At 45.0% G+C, this 16,512-nt stretch overlaps 1 protein-coding gene across 1 annotated transcript in view; it reads right to left on the bottom strand.

Annotated features, from left to right (window-relative positions):
* The window catches only part of LOC120943423 (interleukin-4 receptor subunit alpha-like), a 106,489-nt gene that overhangs the window by 58,437 nt on the left and 31,540 nt on the right, over positions 1 to 16,512 (bottom strand). The window lies entirely within an intron of this gene.

Genomic DNA, 16,512 nt, shown 5'->3' with positions numbered 1-16,512 from the left:
CATGAAATTTTTTTCCTCGTAAGTGCTTGATTCACAAAGCACTTACGTGTTAACTTGCGGCGGCGTAACGTAAATCTGTCCGGCGCAAGCCCGCCTAATTCAAATGGGGCGTGTGTTCCGTGTTAAGATTTTCCCGCCGTGCTTTGCGCGAAATGACGTCGCCCCGACGTAATGTTTTGAACGGCGACATGCATTACGTCGTTTCGTATTCCCAGACGTCTTACGCAAAAAAAAAAAATTGAAATTCGACGCGGGAACGACAGCCATACTTTAACATGGCTGGTCTAAATGTAAGCCATGAAAAAGCAGGCTTATGTTTGCGACAGGAAAAACTGACTAGCGACGACATAACGAACGCGCGTACCTTCGTGGATCACCGTAAACAGCTAATTTGCATACCTGACGCTGGAAAACGACGCGAACTCCACCCAGCGGCGGCCAAAGTATTGCATCCTAAGATCCGAAGGCGTACGCCTGTCGGATCTTAGCCAAATGCCGTCGTATCTTGTTTGTGAATTACAAATAAAGATACGACGCGGCAAATTTGAAAGTACGCCGGAGTATCAGCAGATACTCCGGCGTACTTATTCTGTGAATCTGGCCCTTTGTTTTTCCAACTTTATCATTAAAACGACGTTGCCCACACACCATAGTTTTAAAAAAATGTTCTAGCAAAGCGCAGTGACGTACACTATAAAGGGGAAGTTCCATTCGCCTTTGGGCTGCTTTAGCTGATTCCGTGTTAGTAAAAGACGATTCGCGCTTTTCTGTCTGTTACAGCGTGATGAATGTGCTTATGAACGGTAGTTTTACCAAAACGAGCGCTCCCGTCTCATAACTTGCTTCTGAGCATGCGTGGGTTTTTAATGTCGTTTTAGCGCACACACAATAATTTTTTACAACCTGAAAAACTACATTGTTTAAAACGTCATTAAAAAATGCAGCATGTTCGGAAAAAATTATTGTCGTTTTTCAGAACCTGAAAACGATCATTTTAAATGACATTTTTTTAAAAAGACGTTTTTTTCATGCTGAAAAATGATCGTGTGTACCCGGCATCAGATTCTGTACCAGACTAATGAAATTTGAAATCCTATTGCCGCGTACACGCGATCGGACATTCAGACAACAGATTTTTTTTTCGACAGATTGTTCGCTCAAACTTGTCTTGCATACACACGGTCACACAAATGTTTTTTTTTTTTTACCACCTCAGCTTAATTCCAATATACTAGAGACCGACTCATGATCCGAAGCTTCTTACGTCTCTATTTACGGTTTGCATCATGTGTGGTATATACTCTGTTCACTGTCTTTTTTTTTTTTTTTTTTAAATATATTTATATAAATATATTTTTTTATTTACACCCCCCCTCCCTCCCCTCATGGCTCCCAGGAGTCTCCTGCCCGTCCTATGAATAAACAGTACCATAAACTAAGTATTGAGTAAAAGAGGTTGACCTCTTTTATTCGGCCAAAGGTAAGGTAGAGATATGGAGAAGAGTAAGTCGGATGTGGCTAGGAGGGATGCGGGGGAGGAGAGAAGTGCATATGTCTTACTAAAAAGAAATGAGAGAGGAAGCAGAGAATGGCAAAATCCCCGCGTAGTCATACCCTTACTCTCTCCGCATAGCTCCATGTTTTTTTATATTCCTTCCATTTTCCCCATTTCTCCCTATGTTCGGTACTCTTCTCCAGATATCCATCCCTTAACTCCTCTAGTCTATATGTTTCCTCCACTGCATCTATCCAACTCCAAATATGTGGGCTTTCCGTCTCCTGCCACTTTTTAGGGATAAGTCTCTTGGCAGCGTTTAAAAGGTGGGGGAGTAGGGACTGCTTGTATTTTTTTACGCCTTCTTGGCTGCAATGGAAGAGGACGGCCCATGGGTCTTTCTTGATCTCCTCTCCCGTAATAATCTTTATTTGGCTCAATATTATGTCCCAATACGTTTGAATTTTAGGGCAATGCCACCATATATGGGCCATCGTTCCTCTTTCTAGGCAGCCCCTCCAGCAGTCTGCGGTATAACCTACTTTGAATTTATTTACCTTATCAGGGGTAATATACCATCCTGAAAGGCACTTATAATTTACTTCAGCTGTTCGTGTATCTATCGCGGAAGTGTGAATTAATTGAGTAATCCTTGAAACAGTATTTGCCCCCCTCATAACCCCCAACTCTCTTTCCCATTTGTCTATAAAAGGTGCTTCACCCCGAGATCCCAATTTAACCAGTAACCCGTACAATTTAGTAATGGTGCCCCTAGAATTTGTAGATTTACAAATTTTCTCCAGTGAAGTCAGCTCCGCCTCCGTCCGTAATGGGCGGGGGAGGTGCCGCACAAAGTGAGTCAACTGGAGATAATGCCACCTATCCAGATTCCAACAATCCGTTTTGGCTTTCAAATCCCCATAGGTCATTATCTCTCCGTTTTTTATAATATCACCCAGGTGCACTGTGCTTCTCCTTATCCAGTTCCCCCCTATTTTTTTTTCCCCGGGTGGGAAGTAGGGGTTTTCTTTTAGATTCATTAATGGGGAATTAAATTTCCCTTCTAATTGTGCCTGCGTCCTGTCCCACATTCTTAAAGTGTCTCGTGTTATATCGTGTGTTTTGTGATCTAGTGCTCTGTATTGTGCAGGGATCCAAATAAGATTTTTCAGATTATTGTTTGTTAGCGCCTTCTCTATTTGTACCCACCTTTTATCTATCCTATCCCTCGCCCACTCTACCGCCCGCGATAGGACCGCTGCCTTGTAGTAACTTTTAATGTCCGGGACTCCCAGGCCACCAAGTGGCTTACCCTGTTTTATTATGGAGAGGGATAGTCTGTGCTTTTTATTTTTCCACACATAATTTAGTAGCAGGGTGTTGAGGATTCTCAAAAACTGCTGGGGGAGAGCAATTGGGAGTAATAAGAATTTATAGAGGATCTTGGGGACTACCACCATCTTTAACATATTTATGCGTCCAAACCAAGATATGGGTTTATTTATCGTTTTTTTTAATTCATTCTTGATCTCATTTAATAAGGGGATATAGTTAATTTTGTACATCTTCTGTATTGTATTGGCAAGTTTTATTCCTAGGTACTTGAGTTCTTTGGTCCAAGGGTACGCGCATACTTCCTTAACCGAATTTATCTCTCTTTTATTTAAATTAATATTCAAGATCTCTGATTTGGTTACGTTAATTTTAAAGTTGGAGATAGCGCCGTATTGTTGCAATACTCTGGTGAGGTTGGGGATAGATTTAACTGGGTTGGTTACGTAAAATAATATATCGTCGGCAAAGGCCGATAGTTTATGTTCCTCCCCTTCCACTCTCACTCCGTTGATGTCCGAATCGTTGCGAATAGTGGCCAGCAACGGCTCTAAGGATAGAATAAAGAGGAGGGGGGATAATGGACATCCCTGCCTCGTCCCGTTTTTCATCACAAAAGATTCTGATAAAGAGCCATTGATTTTTATTTGTGCGGTAGGGTGATGATATAATGTTTTTATCCAGCTGGACATCCTGCTTCCTATTCCCATCACAGTGAGGGTTTCCATCATGAGCCCCCAGTCTACCCTGTCAAATGCTTTTTCGGCATCGACTGACAGGAATAGACCTGGGGGCTCATTCTGCCTTATGGTCTGGAGTAAAAGGATTGCCCTTAGGCTGTTGTCTTTGCCCTCTCTGTTGGGGACAAAGCCTACCTGGTCGGGGTGTACCAATAAGTGCATAACCCCTTTCAGGCGGCCCGCCAGAATTTTTGCAAAGAGTTTAATATCTGTATTTAACAGAGAAATAGGTCTGTATCCCGAACAGAGAGAGCTATCCTTGCCTTCCTTTAATATTATTGCGACCACTGCCGCTGTAGCTCCCCTGCTAGTTTCAAATTCCGACCCCAGTCCGTTAAAATATTTACACAGCCTCGGTATCAGAATGTTACTAAATCTCTTGTAATAGAAGGTGGAAAACCCGTCTGGCCCCGGACTCTTACCACCCTTAGTGGAGTTTATGGCCCTTTTTATTTCTTCCTCAGTTATGGGGCGGTCGATGGTAAGGCTTTCCATCTCCTCTAATCTAGGAAGTCCTGCATTATCGAGGAACGCACGTGTCTCAGTCTCCCTTTCCCCTTCCTGCCGTCTTGGGTGTTTTATAGTGTATAAGTCCTCATAATATTTTTTAAAAGTATCCGCAATGTCGCTAGTTGCATAAACTAATTCCCCATTTTTACCCTTGACTTTCTCGATATAATTCCTGGCTTTCTTTTTTTGGGCCATTTTAGCTAAAAGTTTACTTGGTTTGTTTCCCCATATATATCTCTCTTTGGATATACAGTTTAGTTTATACCTTGCTTCTTGTTCCATGATCTCTTTAAGTAAATCTCTTTTTAAAATTAGTTTATGGTAAGTCTCTTTAAATCCCTGCGCTTTATGTTCACGTTCTAAGGTCTCTATCTCTTTCCTCAGGGTAATAGTTTTCCTTTTTCTCTCGTTTTTTTTTTTTGCGTCCTCAGCGATTAAAATCCCTCTAATGTACGCTTTGTGCGTCTCCCAAAGGGTTGCGCTGGTAATACCCTCTGTATCATTCCTGAGGAAAAATTGTTTTAATTCTGCCTCCACCCTGCTTCCCCCTCCTTCCTCATGGATCAGGCTGTCATCCAGGCGCCACATCGGCCGCTGACTCCTTTGTATAGCTAATGTAATTTTCATAGAGACCGGAGCATGGTCTGATACAGTCATAATTCCAATTTCCGTCTCCATGATTGAGTCAATCAGCCTGTGGTCCGCTAGGATGTAGTCGATTCTAGAGTACGTCCCGTGGGGGGGGGGAGAAAAACGTGTAGTTATGTTCTTTTGGATGGTTAATCCGCCAAACATCCACTAGTTGACATTCCTGAAGCTTATGTTTAATTCTCTGCAGATGCACACTCTCTGTCTCCCTCCCACGGGACGTACTATCATCTGTTGGGTTCAGAACAAAATTTAAATCACCCATCAGGATTATAAAGCCCTCGGCAAAATTGTTCAGTTTTCCCAGGATTTTGTTTAAATATTGAGTTGGACGTACGTTTGGGGCATATATGTTAGCTAATGTGTACATAATATTATCGATCCTTATTTTAAGAAACAGGAATCTCCCTTCTGGATCCGACATCCTTGCCTCCAAGGTATACCCAAACCCTCTTATGAACCCAATCGCTACTCCCCTTGCACGTTTCGAGATGGAGTCAGCGTAGAACCAAATAGGGTATGCCGGGGAGTAGAGCTTGATGTTTGTATCCAAAGTCAAGTGGGATTCCTGGATAAAAACTACATCCGCTCTAAGTTGTTCGATCTCTGCTAAGACCTTTAATCTTTTTCCTACTGAGTTTAGTCCCTTTACATTATAGGATAAAAATTTTACCTCTGTCATTTCTAATAACTAAATCACCTCCTTTGACACAAAGGACTTTACAGGTAGATCCTGGGAGCCATGATCCCCTTCCCACCCCCCTTTCCATCCCTCCCCCCCTTCCCACGTCCCCCCCCACCTAGGCCTATCCATCGCCTCTGAACCGTAGGGATCCTCGATCTCCCCTACCCGTCGGTTCTCGTGGATGAGGTAGAGCCTCCAAAACGTCCCGCCCTCCCATTTCCCCCCCGAGATATTCTTCTGGGGGTTGATCTTACATGGGTAGGGTACGGACCTGGCCTCCTTACTCCCCTTCTCAATCCCCCCCTCCCTCCCTCCCCCTTACCCCCCCTTCCCCCTTGATCATCCTAGCTCAACCTTCGTTACACCGCTTGAGGAGGCGGTCTGTGTCAAATGAACTATTCATCCCAACCTGGGATCTCCAACACCGGCATGTCCAGTTTACGACAAAACCCTGCCAAGTCCTCAGGAAATATCAACTTTGCCGAAATCCCTTCTTTGCGGCCAATCAGACATGCCGGGAAACCCCATTGATACTTAATATTAAGCTGGCGCATCTGTTCCAGGAGAGGTTTGAGAGACCTTCTCCTGGCCAGAGTCTCCCAGGCCAAGTCCGTGAAAATCTGAATTTCAGTCCCGTCATAGCGTAAGGGGGCCTTTCTCCTGAGTTTTGTCCAGATCTCATCTTTGTCTTCGAAATGTCTGAACCTCACAATAATGTCCCTAGGCCATCTACCTTCTCCCTCTCTCATCTTTCCTACACGATGTACACGTTCCATTTTGAGGGAGCCCTCCGTGCCGTTATCGAGGAGGGGGAGGAATAGGTCGTTAAGAATTTTTCCTAGGTCTTCCCCTTTCTCCTCCTTAATAGATCGCACCCTTAAATTTTGTCTTCTGTTACGGTTCTCTTGGTCCTCTAGTCGGTATTGTAACCACCTCTGGTTTTGTTTCATCGTCTGATGTTGGATTTTTAGGTCCATTAATTCTAAATCCTGTTTTTCCATTTTTTTTTCCACTTCCTCCACCCGTTCCAACATATGAAATAAATCCTTTCTTAATGCGCTAATTTCTTCTCTTATCGCTGTTTCCACTCTTCTTAACATCCCATCCAGTTCCCCCCTTGTGGGGATATGAGTGTCCAGTCTGGGGTCGTCCATTTGACTAACCTCATGTTCACTTTCTATTGAAGTGTCCGTGATTGGGGTGGCTGCCCCCCCTACACCCTTTTTAGTTGTACTAGTTTTTTCTGTTTTTTTTGACAGGCCTGGGCTCTTGGAGCTCCCCTCAGACGTCATGTAGTGCCTGATCGTACTGGTGGGGGGATTATCTTTGGGGATTTTAGGGGCGGCCCCCCTTGTAGATTTATTCATATTGTATTTCTTTGTCCCTCTGATACGTTTCCCCAGTTTGAACAGCAGGTGGTCGCCTCCCCGCCCCCCTTTTTTTTTTTTTTTTAGGCAGTGGTTTTATATTTATTTGGGAAGGGAGGGTAATACCAAGCAGCTTTAACCTCACCTTCTGGAGATTACACTGATGCTCTAGAGGGCCACGGGGTCATCTCCCATTTCTCGAGCTATGGGCAAGGGAGATCTCCCACGCACATGCGTGCTTCAGTGGGGATGTTTTACCCCCCACTGAACCAATATCACAAACCAGACAATGCTCAAAACGTGGACACACAGTCAAATAGTGGGGGTGAGAGACAAAAAGCTGGAAAGATTAAATAGATAAGTAGATAAATGGCTCCAGTATCTCCACCCGTGCTTCAGGTCCTACCCGTTGTGTTTTGACGGTATTTGGCGCCAAGGGGGATATAATGTCTCTAGGCAGCCGGAACCCCTACAGCCGCGCCCCCTTACTGATATCCTCAGTATTTATGGGATATTTTTGATATACGAATTAACCGTCCGTGGATATTTACTTCTTATGATGCATTCAGAGACAGACTGTATGATGGTTATAAGTTGTATCTTAATGGGTACTAGGCGGCTAAATCTCACAGAGTGCCCAGAACAGTATTGTACAGGTTAGTTCAAACTGGTTCAAACTATTACCATAACCAATTGCTTCTGGCTAAATTGCATGAATTACATATGGGATGAGCCTTACATTGCAGTGGCATGCTTGATTATCTTACCACCTCATCCTGCTGTCAGGGCTCAATCCCAAGTTGATCACACAGATTTACCTCCCTAGTCCCATGTCGTTTTAATAGGAGAGGGATAAGCAGAGGGTTGGTATTACCTGGAAGGTGATTTTTCTTCTTTTTTTCCTGTTACACAGCTGGATGTTAGAAGTAACAAATATCACGGCAGGCAGAGGGTGCAACGGTCGGCTGCTATGTGAATGGAGGCGCCCGTGCCTTCCTCTGCACTATGCCGTGCCTACCTTCTCCTCGGGGGGGCTGTGGTTTAGGGGGAGGCTGGGTTCCTGGAGAGCAGCATAGAGCAGCGTGTCGGGTGTCCGGCGTGCTCAGCCCCTAACAGCTCCGCAGACTCCCGCTCTGCATCGTAGCTGCTGCCGCTGAGACGCCGTCGGATCTTCCTCCTTCCGTCTTCTGCTCACAGCTCAGGCCCGTAGCATGGGGAAGCCCTCCCTCAGACGTGCGTGCTTCACGTGCACCACGTCATCCCCCGCTCGATGTGCAGCTTTTTAATTGCGCTGAAGTAGGGTCACACAAATGTTGTCGGAAATTCCGAGCGTCAAGAATGTGGTCACGTACAACACCACGACCAGCCGAGAAACATTAAGTTCAATGATTCCGAGCATGCGTCAAATTGATTCCGAGCATGCGTAGGATTTTTGTTCGTCAGAATTGGCTACAGACGATCAGAATTTGTTGTCGGAAATTCTGACAGCAAATGTCCGATGGAGCATACACACGGTCAGATTTTCTGACAACAAGCTCCCATCGAACATTTGTTGTGGGAAATTCCGACCGTGTACGCAGCATTTCACCTGTTTTTGAGATATACTGTATATATATATATATATATATATATATATATATATATATATATATATATATATATATATATAAATAAATGTCAATAGCATTTTCAATTATACCATTTTCAAGAAAGAATATAAATAAGGCCACAGGCTTTATTATTAAGAAAAACTTTAGCTGCTTCCATGATTGCTTTGATTTGCCACTGTCTTTGAAGTCCAACTGAACCCTTTTAAAGTAGGCACATTAAAAAAATGCGCTGCAGCACTTATTATATGTGTATCGGGGCTCAAGCCTTGTACACACGACCGGTTTTCCCCTGGTGAGAGCTTTTGGCTGGGAAAACCGGCCATGTGTATTCTCAATTGCAGTTTTCCCGACAGGAAAACTGCTGGAAAAGAAAAGAGAAACAGCTCTCTTTTTTCCTGCCGGGATTCCTGGCGGTTTTTAACCCAGCTTTTTTCCTATGGGAAAAACTGCGGTGGAGCATACACATGGCCGGGATTCCTGACTAAAGCTCTCATGGCAGTTTTCCTGTCGGGAAACCCGGTCGTCTGTAGGGGAAAAAAGTTACCGAGCAGGCTGTCGGCTTTCCCCTCTGGTTTCCCGGTGGACTTTTTACCGCCGGGAATCCTGTACGTGTGTACAAGGCTTCACAGTTTTTTGTTAGTCCCCCTGCAAAGTTTCACCTGGTCATTGTGCCAGTGTAATTCACTTAATGTAACTTCCCATGATTGTGTGGCAATGATGCTGCACTGCTCCTGAATTCAGAGCAGAGTTGCCACATTGTAGGTTGTATGCTAAAGGAATATTGTTTCAATCAAGCAGGAGACCAAGCTCATAAGGGATGAAAACAGAAAAGAGAACAAGACCTCATAGTGTAGTAGATAAAATAAAGCTCTTTACTGAAAAAAAACTTGTGCACTCACATAAAGCTCCTTGATACCATATGCCCATAAGAAGCTGCAGCATAAAGCAATCCAGTACTCCAGCTGGCAATTGCTGATGTCACGTCTGGTGCCGCCCTATGCATTTCTTCACACAATTATGTCATGGGGGGGTGTGGCGACGTCAATTTATTTTTTAATAAAGGACCTCGTTTTATCTACTATACTATGAGGTCTGGTTCTCCTATCTGCTTTCATCCCTTATGAGCTGGGTCACAAGTGTGATTGGAGCAATATTTCTTTGGAACATTGGGAAAGATCCCACAAGAGCTTATGGCTACCCAATAATTAGAGTGTTTTGATAAGCAGTTTTTGTCTCTGCTGATGTGAATGAAAGCCCTGGAGGTGGAAAGTCACATCATTATATTGAGAGTTGCAAAGTGCTGTCTTCACATGGGAGAGTTTGGGCCAGATTCAGATAATGAATGAATGAATAAATGAAAAACTTATATAGCGCAGCACATGCGAACTGAATCGCTTCTGGGCGCTTGTATGTTCCTGTCTCTTGACATCAAAACAATAGAGTTTTAATCTGTCTTCTGAAGGTCAGGTGGTTTTCCTCCAACCGAGTGCTGGTTGGTAAAGCGTTCCATAGTCTTGGACCTTGGAATGCAAACCTTCTTTCTCCTTTGGACTTGTATCTGGCTTTGGGTACCTTGACCAGGTTTTGGTTAGTGGATCGCAGAAGGCGATTGGAACTGTGGGGTTCTATCTTGTCGCAAAGATATTGCGGAGCCTTCCCATGGATGCACTTATGCATTAGGCAGAGTGCTTTAAAAGCGATTCTGTCCTTTACTGGCAGCCAGTGAAGGGTTCTCAACGAAGGTGAGATTGATTCCCATGTTTTTTTCCCAGTCACAAGTCTGGCGGCCGTATTCTGAACGACTTGCAGGCGAGTGATTTGGTATTTTGGCAGTCCGAGGTAAAGGGCATTTGCATAATCCAATCTGGAGTTCACAACTGTTCCCACCACGACTGCTACGTCTTCCTTAGGAATAAATGGAATAAGTCTGCGTAGTAGGCGCAGCAGATGGTGGGATCCGCTGACTACTGACCCTATTTGTGCATCCATTGTCATGTGGGTGTCGAAAGTGACCCCGAGACTTTTGACTTTGGAGCTAGGGGTGATGGTTTGTCCCAGAATGGGCGGAGGTGTCCAGGTTGTTGCCAGTTGACTCTTTCGGCTGGCATGAAACAGGAAAAGTTCTGTTTTGGAGCTGTTGAGTTTAAGGTAGTGAGGCTACTAGACCGACCCGTCCACTTCCTAGGCAAGGAAACGACAAGGGTGGCACGCTCCTTAGGATTGGGGGAGGGAGGGGAGGGTGACACAAGGGAATAGATACAGGGATGAAGAGTTGAAGGAAGTCAGTTTTTCTTCTTTATTTTTTGCTAATTGCATTTGTATACTCTCTCCTTATAGTACAAGGTGGCTGTTTTCTATACTATGTTACTGTGCACCAATGTAAACTGTACCTGTAAATTGCTGAATTAAGAAAAACAAATAAAAATAAATGATTGTAAAAAAAGATAGCTCTTAGTCATCCAGTTTTCTATCAAATAGAGACATTTCTCTAAACTGGGATGATGATGCTTTTTGTTGCAGATACGAAAATACAGTTGCGTGTCGTCTGCATAGGAGTGATAGAGTAGTGTTTGGCTACTGATAATATCAAAGAGAGGGCGAAGATAGATGTTGAAAAGTACCGGTGACAGGGGGGATCCTTGGGGGACTCCGCATGACACCGTGCGCCTCTCAGATACGAAAGATCCCAGTTTAACTGTTTGTGATCGGTTTTCCAGGAAGGAGGAAAACCATGGTAAGTCACCTTCTGCGACTCTGGCTACCTCAGCCAGTCGCATCAGTAACAGTTTGTGGTCTACCGTGTCAAAGGCTGCGCTTAGGTCCAGCAGAACCAGGAGACAGGATTCTCCTTCGTCTGCGGCCTCAAGAGCGTCGTCCCATATTTTGAGTAATGCTGTTTCCGTCCCGTGTCCAGGACGGAAGCCTGATTGTAATGGATCAAGTAGATTATGGGTATCCAGATGCTGTTGCAGCTGTTGCACCACTGCTTTCTCCATTACCTTAGAGAGGACGTTTAGGCCTGTTATGGGACGGCGGTGAGTTGGGTCCTTGGGGTCGAGGGTGGGTTTTTCAAGATGGGCTGGATAGTGCCCTCTTTCAGCAGGGAGGGCACTATGCCTTCCTTAAATGACTGGTTTATAAGCTGCGTGATGGGAGGTGCCAGGATGTCAACACATTCCTTCAGCAGTTTAGTGGGGATAATATCATTGGGCGCTGTGCTGTTTCGCAAAGTACCGATGATATTTTTTGTGGCATCGACGGAGATGGGTTTCAGAGTGAACTTTGTTGATTGTAGAAAGTTTCTCTGGGTGTTATGTGGTGGGCTGAGGGGGGTATTGTTTTGCAGAATGCTTTGCCGGATTCTCTCAATTTTGTTGATGAAGAAATCTGATAATTCATTGCAAAACTCTTGGGTGTCTGAATTGGGGGCTTCCAGACATCCTGGATTCATGGTCTGGGTGACCATCTTGAAGAGTTCACATGGGCGGTTTAGGGCGCTGTTGATTGCCATAGAAAAATTTTGTTTCTTGGCTTTGAAGATTTCTTTGTGATATTTTCTTGTTATTGCCTTGTAGATGATGAGGTTTTCCTCAGAGGAGCTTCTTTGCCAGGCGGCTTCCGCCCTTCTGCGCTCTTGCTTCAGTAGTGACAGCTGGTAGTTGAACCAGCCGGACTTTTTTTTCTGGGTGCGGGCTTTGCGTCTCGGTGCTACTATGTCGGCTTACTGTAGTAGGGCTGCATTTATGGCATCCAGTGTATTTGAGGCTGTTTGATGTGGATGAATTGTTTTGATTTTAATTTCCAAGGTAGATTTGAAGAGTTCCGAGTGGAGCTTCTTCTGAGATCTAGACCAGTGTGTTGTCACCGGCTTGGGTGCTTTTATCAGTGGGGGAATTTTGGAAATTATGAATTTAATTGCATGGTGATCTGTCCATGGCAATGGTTCATTTCCCAAAATGCTTATTTTCAGATTTTGTCTGAAAATTAGGTCGAGCGTGTGACCTGAAGCATGTGTGGGCTCACATATAAGTTGCTGTAGCCCTAACCCTTCCAGGTGGTCAATACAGGCGTCAGCAACGGAATCCTGTGCGGAGTTGGCCCAGAGATTGAAGTCCCCGAGCAGCAAAAGGTGTTTGCTGTTGAGGGTATATGTGGAGAAAAACTCAGTCAATGATGGTAGAAGCTGCGATTTTGGCCCGGGTGGCCTATAGCAGAGAAGAATGTGGACAGTCTCCTGGGGGTTTGTTTGTAGTTGAAGAGTAAGGGTTTCCATGAATGGAAGAGGATTTTGAAGGACTGGTTTAGTGAATGCAAGGTGAATCTTGTGGATCACCACCAGGCCTCCTCCTCTTTGCCCTATTCTGTTTTCCGTTATTATCCGATAGTTTTCTGGCACCAGTTCTCCCAGAATGGTGTTACAGTCGGCTGTGAGCCAGCTTTCTGTGATGAAGAGGCAGTCTAAATCGTATTGTAGGATGAAATCATGGATTTCTAGTCGATGTTTTACTGCCAATCTTGTGTTGATCAAAGCGCATGATATGTGCTTAAGCTGGGGTAAGTGGCTGAGATTTTTGACAGTTGATCGTCGATCGATTCTTAACAGTTGCTCAGTTCTTAGAGCTTTTTTGGTGAGGGTTGGCAATATTGCGGCGAATGGCTTTAAACCCCAAATGGTTTCTGCAGAATAACTTAGATTAACCATAGTCGCCGAATGGTGGGGGGGGGACAGGTGTTTGGGGGGGGGTGATGAGGAGAGAAGATTCAACTAAATCCTCTCTCCCTGGTTGATCCAGAGGAAGGCAAAAAAAACCCTGGCCGTGCTATGCCAATGTGCCGCGGCCGGGGGAAAAAAATCCTTCCTGATCCCTCAGGGGCGATCGGGCCAACCCTGGATCAAATGCTATGAGGTAGTGCTTACCTATTGGGCAGAATGGGGGGGAGGGGGGTTTGAGTGAATGGGGGGGATGGGGGGTTTGGGGGGACCAGAGCGAGGATGGGGATCCTCCTGTAGTCAAAAGAGGGGGGGGTTTACCAGTAGTTAGGGGAGATTGCTGGTTGTAGGTGCGGCACGCCAACTAGGCCGCGGTTGAAGCCGCGGCCTTTCCTAGTTGCGGCAGCCGTGAATTGTTCCAGCAGGTGGCGGGGGGGCGCAGAGGCCCAGTCGTAGTTGTGGCTGGCCGGAAAACTGAAGCGGGGAGGTGGAGGGGTGATGCCTTCAATACGGCTGGCAATTGGGGGAAATTGCGGTGTTTAAATGCGGCAGACCAGCTAGGCCGCGGGTGAAGCCGCGGTCTTTCCTGATCGCGGGTGCCGCGAATCGTTCCAGAGGTGACGGGAGGCCCAGGGGAGGCCCCGGTATGGCTATGTCCAGCTGGTAACTGAGGTGGGGAGGCGGCGGGGGGATGCCCCAGTGACAGCTAGCAGTGTGGGGGTAAGGAGAGAGCAGCGGCTGTCCTGAAAAGGACGGCCATCAGTGGTCCTAGGGGAAGGTGAAGTGGCCCTGAGAAACAGGGGCTTACCTTACCGGGCTCCCTGGAGATGAGGGGGGGGGAGGCAGTCGTTGGTCGTTGGTGCTATGGAAGCCGATGTTGTAGCAGGGGCTTATGCTCCTGTGTGTTTCGTTGCTGCCGGGGGCTGGGAGAAAAAAAGCCTGCCTAACTAACTGACTGTCAGAGCTTGTCTCTGGGTGAGAGCAGACTCGTCGGGAAGCGTCCTACTCCACCAGCTGACTAGGACGTAAGTTACACTTACGCGGCGTATCTCAAGATATAAATAATAAAAAAAGAATAATAATAATAAAAATCTTTAGATCCGCGTAATCTATCTGATTTAAGATCCGCCGCCGCAAGTTTTAGAGGCAAGTGGGTAATTCACAAAACACTTACCTCCAAACTTGCGGCGGTGGATCGTAATTCCTCCGGCGGAATTCAAATTCCGCGGCTAGGGGGAGTGTGCTATTCAAATCAGGCGCGTCCCCGCGCCGATCGAATAGCGCATGCGCCGTCCGGAAATTTTTCCTCTTATATGGGGAATAACTTTACGCCGGACGTACGACTTACGCAAACCGCGTATATGATGTGCCGGGCGCAACTACGTTTGTGAATCGGCGTATCTCCCTCATTTGCATATGTGCAATGAGGCGGCCAGCGTAAATATGCGCCCACGATACGCCGATGTAGGAAAGTTATGTCGGTCGGAAGAAGCCTATTTACAGGCGTATCTAGTTCTGTGGGCATGGTGCACAGATACGACGGCGCATAGTTACACTTACTTATCTCGAGATATAAATAATAAAAAAAGAATAATAATAATAAAAATGCTATAATTCTATCCCCTAAATTGTAGACTTTTGCACAAACCAATCAATATACGCTTATTGCAAATTTTATTACCAAAAATATATAGACGAATACATATCGGTCTAAACTGAGAATTCTTTTTTTTTAAATATGGATATTTATTATAGCAAAAGTTATTTTTTTTCAAAATTGTCGCTCTTTTTTTGTTTATAGCGCAAAAAAAAAAATCTCAGAGATGATCAAATACTACCAAAAGAAAGCTCTATTTGTGGGAAAAAAGGACGTCAATTTTGTTTGGATACAGTTTTGCACGACCACGCAATTGTCAGTTTAATCGATGCAGTGCCCGAATCGCAAAAAATGGCCTGGTCATTGGGCAGCCAATTCTTCCGGGGCTGAGGCGGTTAAGAAGTGAACTTTGTTCATAAAATGTACAGACACTTCTAGAAAAGGAATACGCAATACATGCAGTTTGAAATATAAGCACGTAGAATAGTAGATTTGTGGTAGATTGTATGTAAGATATTTCCTGTGACCGATATTACCAGCCTTATAGTGCATCTGTGTGTTTATCTGGATGATTTTTATTCAACATAAATAATACATGACTGCTTTTACTAGATTAGAATTTGTTTACCTTTAGGCTGTGTTCACACTTATGCGATTTGGATGTGGTTTCGCCGCATCCACTTTGCATGTCAGGAGATTGTGACCGTCTCTCTATGGAGCCGTTTCACATCTCCAGAGCGGCTCTGATGCAAATTGCATGGAAGTCCTGTGCGTCTTCTGGTCCAAATTGAACCCCCAATTCGGTCTGATATCGTACCTAAATCGGAGAATGGGGAGGCACAGGACTCCTGCTGTGAGCCGATCCGTGCTGCGGCATGAACTCAGCCTGTGGAAATTAACTATTAATTCCTTGATTAATCGTTAATTTTTTTGATCGATCAAAATTCTTTTGATCGGTTTCTCACCTCTCCGCCGGCTTCCGGGTCTTCAGGGAGTTCCGTCGGAGATCCGGTGACGTCACGGACACCGGTGGGGCTTGCCATGTCCATCTGAAGGGCTCCTTTGCTGAGCCTTCATACCTGCATGCCGGCGGGACCTTACTATCTGCCACACGCAAGGGCTGTTACACTTCCCTCTATTAACCTGGGATTCTAAAGCCATCCACTGGGAGTTGTGATAGTTTCCTTCATAGGACATCTACATGCCTACGGACTGATGTTAACTTCTCCTCATCTGGATTCAGCAGTGGTATCGTTGTACACATTTTTATACCAGTATCATACTTAGCTACATGTTTTTATGAGTGCTTTTGTTACCGTTTGGTATTACTCGCACCATTTTTACAGTTTATGTAGCTACATCGATTTTATCTCCAGTGCAATATTTATTTTGTTACCTACTTGAAGACTATAAAAGTTTTAATGCTATTCCCATCGAGCGCTGCCTTGGTGTGTGTTTTGTATCCTGCTATCCATTTTTCCAGTGGTTGCTAGCTGCACTGGGAATCCTGCAAGGAGATCAGCTAAAAGTAGTTGGATCTGTATGTGCGTTATAATTAATCGAAAAAAAAAAAAAAAAACGATTAAACAAACACCTTGGGCCAGATTCACAAAGAGATACGACGGTGTATCTCCTGATACACCATCGTATCTCTGACTTACACTGGTCCTATCTATGCGTCTGATTCATAGAATCAGGTACGCATAGATATGGCTAAGATCCGACAGTGTTACACTGTGTTACACTGTCGGATCTTATTTTCAATTTGAAAATGGCGCCGGGGGCGTTCCCGCTGATTTACGTTGAATAATATGTAA

The sequence above is a fragment of the Rana temporaria genome, chromosome 6, assembly GCF_905171775.1.
Source record: "Rana temporaria chromosome 6, aRanTem1.1, whole genome shotgun sequence".
In the NCBI taxonomy this organism is placed as follows: domain Eukaryota; kingdom Metazoa; phylum Chordata; class Amphibia; order Anura; family Ranidae; genus Rana; species Rana temporaria.
This window is presented reverse-complemented; position numbering and strand designations above follow the sequence as displayed.